Consider the following 9,453-nt stretch of genomic DNA (forward strand, 5'->3'; position numbering starts at 1 on the left):
AATCACAAGAACACTTCACTCAGGTGATTTTATGCAAAGCTAGGCTGACACCTGAAACAGAGTCGATGAGGAGAGGCCTGCTTTTGGAATTCAGATAATGGCTGTTTGCTGATGAATTTTGCAACACATCCACTGTACCTTTTCACCACAAATGCCAGTGTGTGTGTGTGTGTGTGTGTGTGTGTGTGTGTGTGTGTGTGTGTGTGTGTGTCACGTATCAGTTAGCTAGCGCTGTTCACTGGGAAGCGTTGCTGTGGCATTGGCTGATAGATAGATTTGATTTACTATTCACTTTCACATCTCTCTGGACTGACCTACATTCAGGAGCTACTCTGAACTATACTCTGTGTGTGTCTGTGTGTGTGTGTGTGTGTGTGTGTGTGTGTGAAAGAGAAAGATATAGAGAGTGTTGTGATAAAGGAAGTAGTAGATGAAACTATTGATGCAATTTCATCCGCTGTTTTCTCATTCTCTGCTGTTTTGCTTCCCTCACTTGCATTTTTTCATGCTGTGATCAAACTCACCCATCCACCCCTGGATTGTAATCTGCATTAGTTCTGTACATGCTTTATGTTGTGTGTAATGTATCAAGACATTCTGTGCGTATATAGCCAACAGCGTGGCCTTAGAGGAAAGCAAAGAAGCAGGCGTATTGCTTGAAATAATAACTTTTACTGTAATATTTAACCTACTGAACTTAAGAGAGTGCACACACAAGCACACGTGTAATAAATGCCAACCTGATCACTGTGAGCTTTTGAAGAACCTGCAGGACCTCCCTTTATCTAATCTTCTGAAACCCTATGCTCGTATCTCTGCGGGGAGCGACATGGTACTACAGGCCTGAAGGGGAGCCACTGACATTCCTCCTTTTCCATGGCAGGTGTTGCCTTCCAGATTTACAGACCACAAATCTTTTCAAAGTACCATGCTCAGTTCAGGTAAACGATGAATCGGTCATTAGTCCAGTAGCTTGTAACAGAATACCTAGAAGCAGCCATCATTAGGAGCAAATAATTAATGACCATGGCCGTTTAGGTTTTAGGGTGTTTGCCAGACAGCCCATCTAATGGGTGAGCATGTTGCGTAGAGAGGAATGAGGAGAGCCACTGTGGATAAATGGCAGTCTGTGTGCCACACAGACTGCCACAGTGATTCAGTAAAAGATGACTGCTCTGACCTTTTCTTACCAGTAAATGAAAACTGTTGGCAGTGACAAACACAGAGCAGAACAAGTAGCTTGAAGCAGCTGAGGCTACAAAAAGGTCCTTACCCCTGCCTGTGCGTGTGTGTGGACACGGATAGTATGCATGAGTTTGTGTGTGGCTGTGTCCACACTCCTGCTAACCATCAGTTGCCATGTCTTCTTGGCTGCAGTTATTTATGATTGAAATTTGGGCAGATTTATATAAGATGGATTGTCCTACCAGAAAAACTTGATGTAATGTTCCTCGACAGAGTGTGTGTGTGTGTGTGTGTGTGTGTGTGTGTGTGTGTGTGTGTGTGTGTGTGTGTGTGTGTGTGTGTGTGTGTGTGTGTGTGAATCTTTTGCAGCTTTTGCTTTAAACATCTGCTGTCCCAGCCTATGGGCAGGGTGTGTGTGTTTATGTGAGTGCATTTACAAGTGAGTGCATGTGCACATAATGCGATTGCTGGAGGCAGATGGAGGTGTGGTACAAAACAACCCTGAAAAGTTGATGGAGAAAATGAATCCCACCATCCACTCTGATCCCTGAGGACAGAAACAAGGAGAGAGGGAAGACAGCCTCACACACCTCCAGGGGAGAGTCCCCCCACCCCACCCCTCACCAGCACACACACACGCACATCACACACACACACACACACACACACACACACACACACACACACACACACACACACACACACACACACTTCTCCTTCTCCTCCCATCTTTCTCCTCTTCTTATGAGTAAGATATAATTATCACAGTTTTCTGTGCATGCTGGCAGTTTACTTGCTTTCACAAGAGGCACAGTAGGTAATATCTGGGATGTGAGCCAACAGAAAGCAAGCACAAATTGGCTTTTGTGGAAAAACACTTTTTTCTCATCTTCTTGCTGTTTGTCATTTCGCACAACATTAACAGTCTGAACCTGTGAGTTTGTGGACCACTAGTCTGTGTAACCCAGCTCCTTAAGGTGCAAGTAAACTGTTTGATCACTAGTGGGCACCATTGGATCACAGTTCCCCTCACTTTTCTTGCGTGCATTGGTCTTAACAATGACTGTGAAGGGAAAAAGAACCTCCATTCAGTCATATTTTTACCATTAGTTCCACAAACAATCTGATCTCTCAGGCAATGCTACACAATACATTCAGTAATAGAGCCATTGAGGGTTGATACGTATCTGCAGCACATGAAAATTGCAGTTTAGCATAGTGACATTTCTAGGTTCAGTGAAGCTAACCTTTCATGTCTTTATGTTTTGATAACTCGCTGTGTGCTAAAGAAAGACTACAGGAGGTTACAGTTGATGGAGGACTAGTGAGAGGGACAGACAGACAGACAGACAGATAGATAGATAGATAGATAGATAGATAGATAGATAGATAGATAGATAGATAGATAGATAGATAGATAGATAGATAGATAGATAGATAGATAGATGTAAATGAGCATGCCTGCTATTATCTTGTCGTCATGCAAATGAATTTTGAGCAGCACAACATCTTTGAGGTTGCTCCTGAGACAAGATATAGTGATGAAAGAGGGCAGATTGTAAACAATACCAAAAGTGTTTCATATCCTGTGGTTTTCATTGTAGACTTCACAGGAAAAACTGCACTTCATTGTGATGAATAGCGTTTATTACACATATTGTCAGAAAGATATTAGAAAAGCATAAAAATACAGTTTAATTTTGTTTTATTAGCAAGATTACATTCGAGACACTATGAAGACAGGATGAGATATTCGCTTAAGGCAGTTGTGTGCGCACATTTTGCAACAATCTGCTGCTATGAGCAGGAATCAACCAGTCCTTTCAATGATGAAAAGTCATTGTTATTCTGGCTTGTGAGCTGGGGGAGCAGTGATAGAAAACATCCTGGCAAATAAACAGAGGTTCATTGGCACAATAGAGGCTGGTACAGAGCACAGAATTATGCAATGAAATCTAACAGGCCTCCGCGGAGCAACATGAGCTGAAGAACTCATAAATGTTTGAGGACCTGCTGGGGTAATATGCACTTTTGTCGACGTTCTCGGCTCACATACTGAAGCTCTTGTTGTACAAAACATAGAGCAAATGTTCTCTTGAACTACACGTCACCTGAGCACAAAAAAAAAGAGACATTACAGTCAAAATAAGTGTTGTCATCTTGTCCACCCTCAGCACCCCCTGTGATCCAGTTGGTTTGTCCCTGTGTGGTCCCTGCTTTCTTATGATGGACTACTGGTGGTAAGAACAACCTGCCCTCACAACCATTTCCTCCATAACTGCCTGATAAAATCATAAAGAAAGGCAGTAGCCCTCATCTGCTGCCACACTGCTACGCTGCTTCAACAAGTGATTTATTCTTTTTTCTGGCTGACGCTTGCATCACCCCTGCTCTCATCATGCAGACAGACATGCCCGAGAGATACATTGAGATGACTCGAGCGGGCCAGCAGAGTAAGATGACTTATACTCAAAATGGGGTTGTTTGGCTACGAGATAACTGATGTATGCTAAGAGCTAAGCTAAAAATATTCAGATGAGTGTTACATGAGATAAATGCCAAAAATGTGTACGGATGTTGTTGCGCCACAGCTCCTCCATCTACTGTTCAGCTCACCTTGAGATGTGCCTTGGCTCAGCTTGTCCTCGGGGACAGAAAACTCTCTGCTTTGATTGTAAACAACTCTGTCTGAATTTATTATCATCTACCACGAGTGTATAATCACAAAGACCAGTTCCCCACATCTCCATTTCCATATTCATGCAAACGCTGCTTTCAACAGTAAATGGTAATTTCTTTCATTTTCCAATTTGAATTTTGCATTGTCATCATTTGTAATTGGAACAGACACAGCCAACCCACTAAGCTGCACCATACTCCTCCCCTAGCTTCTCGTGATTGATTAAAAAGAGTAACACAGGGCACTGTTTGGATTTAATAAATTTTGACTTACAGTACTCAAGGTTTACAATTTATTTTCCTGTACTTACCTTTCTACCTACATTAGCAACAGAGAAGCGTTTCTTCCAAGAACACTTTACATCACTGTGGAAAACTATATTTCACTTTATTAAGATTTCACACAGAGCAAACTGATGTCAAACACTGATAAATGCAAAGAGAATAAAAGACGTGAATGAGATTGTTAGGTCCTTCATTAGCAGCTTGGGTGCTTTGCTCAGTTACAGTATGTGACCCGATCACTCCTAATGACTTTGGAGCCACAAACAGTAATGAATGCAAAACGCATGAGCTGACTTAATGATTATTTTCCCATCTGAGAGTTTATCTTGATCAGCTGTAGCTTCTTCTGCTGCTCGTCCTGGGTACTGGGAAGATTTGACAAAAGGTAGGAGAAGATAATATTCAAACAGATGGGAAGGTAAGAGACTTCAAACATTCATTTTGTATGTGAGGAGGCAGAAACATGTCTTATGATTTTTTATTTATAATTTCCATTATTGAGGTTTCATTGGTAACAGTATGATCTAACCCTTACATAGAAGCAAAATATAAAGAACTATTAAACACACTTACAATGTGTTGAAACAATGTAAATGTTATTCAGGCATGATGAGTTTAAAGGTTAATGGTTGATATTGGAAAGAATAGTGAGGCAAAAACAAAGATATACCTATTAGATTTCCCTTTTGTTGTCGTCCGTCTCATGGGTTTCTTCAGCAGATGAATTTTGCTGTTATTATATTTCGTAGAATAAAAGAAATATATATGATATATGATTATAACTGTGCTAATTTACATCACTCAAGTTGTTGACAGATCATGTAAAGAGATAAAACGTTTTTATCACTACTTACAAATTCATTATTGCGTATTAAACATTTATTGATTGCTTATACTGCTAATAAATGCTAATCAGGGTGGTTAAAATAAAGTGCTACCATTTCAGCATTAGTATTTCTCAACTTCATAATGAGGCTCACTGTCTCTTTGCTGACTTCAGCGGAGTACAGTACAGCTCATCATCCTTGTTACCATTTCCAGTGCCAGCTTGCTTTAATCACATGGAATTCATTTGGTGAGGAAGCAGGGAATGGCTGTAAATGAATTAACAAGTATAGCAATACAAAGTGTCTAATTACAGTTTTGACTCTGAATTAGCATGGCAAGCTATTAGTCACATCAGTTTGAAGAGTAACTCTTCACAGAGCTGAAACCCGCTCTCTGTCAAATGGGTATGTAAGCCATCACACTGCATATCAGCTACCATACAACAATGTTCCTGGGGTTGGCCTCTGAGCAGATCTAGATCCTTGAATCAATTACCACTCCAATACCCACAAACCCAGATCCCATTTCTTTGTGTCACGCTCGATAAAAGCTATTCCAAGTCTTTCTATGCTGCCTCTCAGCGCTAAAGCTGCTTCTCATTTGTTTCATCTGATCTTTAAAGTGCTGGCTATTTCACATTTTGTGAAGCGACTCAGAGCACCAGCTGAAGTAAAACAACTCTCCCAGGTGTGAATGTCAAGTTTTGACTTTATTTGCCATCACAACCTGAACACACCTTTTTTCTTTCAGCAGAAAAAAACAGCTGACAGATACACGGAATTCACATGGTAGTGGCCCCAAAAATAGAGTTGACTACTACATTACTCACTGTAAACACTCAGCAGACTCACATCTCTTGAGTTACTAAGAAACGAGCAAGTAGTTGGGGTTAAAGTGCTCGCTGACACCTTCTTTCTGCCACCTTCATAATCCTGGCAAAATGTAACTTCATTGCTGGACTGCTATAAATGTTCACTCAACGAATCATAACCCGTTTTCACAGTCTGAAGGTGCCTTTTTAGTAGTTTTTCTATGCTTGAAATAAATTGTCTTTCATTTACTTACAAAAAAAAACTGACTGTTTAAATATGCTGATGTTCAACAATTTCAAACAAGAAGGATCAATAGCTATCATCGCCAGAGACTACTGTAGCCTAATACACACACGCATCTTCCTTTCTGTTGGGTACAGAGGACAGTGTTTTTCTTGATGACAATGCGGCATACACTTTGCTGACAACAAAGTCTTACGTGGTCCCTAGTGAAACGGATGGATATGTACACCAAGTCCTCACTGTCAACAAACTAAAACTGTCAAACAAAATAAAATCATTAGCAAAAGGAAACAGTTGCACGTGGGGATAAAGTCGTGATACACATACACACACACACACACACACACACACACACACACACACACACACACACACACACACACACACACACACACACACACACAAGAAAAACATATTCAAAGAGGTCCATTGAGAGTGTTAAAGGTAAGTGGTGTGTTTGGTTTAAAGTAAATTAAAGACAAAAGAGAGGGAACTAAGAATAGAAATGTAATTGTATTTGTAATAATTGAAAGAGCCTTGCACATTACATTAGTGAATGAATTAGAACCACATTTTCCTAAACATTTCACTGGTGAGGGAGCAAATAATACAGCTGCAAGTATGTAAAAAGATTAATTTTCATGCTGGCTGTGTAATAAGATTTCATTGACTGTTCTGCTTCTGCCTTCTTCTGTCTATATGGACAGCACTTGACACTGATCAGCTGAAATCAGCTGCAGCTTTCCTTAAAGGTGACCCTCATCAGATTTAGTCAGCATTGTTCCGTTTCACCATGAATATGTAAATTGTCTTTTTTGGCTCCATTTGAGATGAGATCAATTTAAGGCTGAAGAGGATTGACTCGTAGACTGTTAAATACCCAGAAATCTCATTGACATGAGTGACAGGCACTGCCCTTCTCAGGTGGGAGAGTGAGAGGAATATTAGGACAGCTTATCAAGCATATGTGAATATGTGTGTGTGTGTGTGTGTGTGTGTGTGTGTGTTGGGGGGGAGGGTTAAGTTTAACTGCACCAATGAAGATGTCACGCCACAGCTTGAGAGAGGTAATTACCAGAAGTAAATCCTTATCCCCTTAATTCAGATCTGGCAAATTACCAACCAGAGAAACCGAATTTTGCTGACTTTCAAAGCAGAAAAAATACAGGGTGCAGATATTTACTGCACAGTACAGATAAACAATGGCTCGATTGCTCTCAGGCACAAACACACACACACACACACACACACACACACACACACACACACACACACACACACACACACACACACACAGAGAGCATTCCTCAATTATTAATGCAGGTATGGATTACCTCTGCAGAGAGCGAGAGTTTACACATAGGTAAAAAGTGATCCGTTTCACTTTATCTGCCCCATTTCCTATTCCCACTTTCATCTCCATCAGACCCCCTCAGCCATATTATCCCTTTAACTCCCCTAGAGAACCTGCCTAATGATGAAACACGCACACACGCACGCACGCACACACGCACACACACACACACACACACACACATTGCTAGCTAATGACTGGGCAGTTGTTGAAAGGTTTGTCTCCTTCTTTTTCTCACAGAGGAGGTATTCAGTCGCCCCCTGCCTCTGTCTGGTCTGTCCTAGCCTGCCTAAGATTGACTCAGCGTGACTCAGTTAAGTCTGTTCATCTCCGTTTGAATGGCCAGGTATTGTTTCACTTGCCGGGATCCTCTTACCATGGGCAACAAAGAGAGGCCACCATACCCTCCATACATACACACACACACACACACACACACACACACACACACACACACACACACACACACACACACACACACACACACGCTGAAGAACAGACAGAGTAGTAGGGTCGACAGCCTGAGAGCAGCAGTCACAATTTTTCCAGGCGTCTGCCTAGAAAGCTGCAAGGGATTCTAGTTCTTTCTAGACTTTCAGAGGAGCAGATATAGCATCTTCCTTCATGGTGGTTGGAGTTTCCTGCTTTTTCATGACAGAATTTTGTACTTGTTGTTATGTACTTCTGAAGTAAATTTGTTGGTGGGACTCAGTGTTTTCTCCTCCTGCTGTTTGGGGTCCATCTCTTCAGGTAGGGCAGAGCAAAAGATGAATGAGTGATGTTTAATTGTTTCTTGTTTCTAGCTAACTCACAAAAGGATGATTATTATCAATTCATGTCTTTTGATACCTTGCTATTCACCACGTCCACCTGGAAAGGCTCTGCTACACTGAATGAAAGGGAACTTTAACTAGTATAATTGCTAACACCTGTGTTTACCCTACTATCTCAGAATGGCTGCTGTGAAAAAATTCTATTATAATCCTTGTTTTGTTTTGTATTTCTATAAAAACTAATTTGAATTTTCCCAACTAGAGCTGCTATTGCATGCCCAGACACTGAGGTGGCAAAACCTCTTGAATTTCCTCTTCCAAGGTTTATTCTAGATGCTTGAAATAGGTCAAAATGGTTGCTATTTTAGAACTGAAATTGAAACATGTACACAAAGAAACTTAAGTTGACTTTTAAAGTACCAGTGGTACAAGTGGCATCTAGTGGTGAAGTGGCAGATTGCAACTAACTGAACACCACTTGCATCTGTATTTGATGACCTGGGAATGAGAGCGGTTTGTGAAATGCATAGGACAAACTACAATGGCTGTGAAATTTGCAAAAAAAATGGAAAAAGGCCCTGTTTGGCTTGTCCGTTCTAAGCTACTGTAGACACATCCTACATTCAGGTGATTATACACTAACATATTAATATTATATTCCATTTCTGCCAATAGATCCTCCTAAATGTATCACACTTTCAATTGTTTTTACATTGTCATCATAACAAATAAACTTAACTTGACATTCAAATTTCATTTATGTACATCTTAGGCAACTAGTGTATAACCGTATCCAGAAGTTTGACACAATAAGCTCCAGCTTACTAAGACCAGCACAAATATCAAGGACTGAAGGTGGCAATATAACAATGTCAAGAGAGCATGTGTATATTTTCCCACAAGTCTGCAATGTTCAAGTAACTTCAATAAAGGAAGCAGCAGGATAATAAAATAGCACTAGGTAATAACACTGAAGAAAACATACGTTCCACACAAAAAACAGCAATATCCAGTGTGTCACTATTAAATCAAGGACACAAAAAAAACTACCCAAATGAGGACGGAGGTCTTTTTTGTTCAAGTCAGAATCAGGAGGAAGCACAGTAGATAAGAAAGCTATAAGAGCGGAAGAAATGGTTCTCCATGACTTCCCCTCCATACATTTCCCACGTTGCTGAAGATTTGAGTTTGGAGCTTTGCTAGCACATGCTTTATAAAGGCCATTGGCTGCTGCACCTCCCATGCTATACTTGATATATAACTTTGGGAAAAAAATAAAACAAGGATCAAAAAT

This window comes from Dicentrarchus labrax, unplaced genomic scaffold (assembly GCF_905237075.1).
Source record: "Dicentrarchus labrax unplaced genomic scaffold, dlabrax2021, whole genome shotgun sequence".
NCBI lineage: Eukaryota > Metazoa > Chordata > Actinopteri > Moronidae > Dicentrarchus > Dicentrarchus labrax.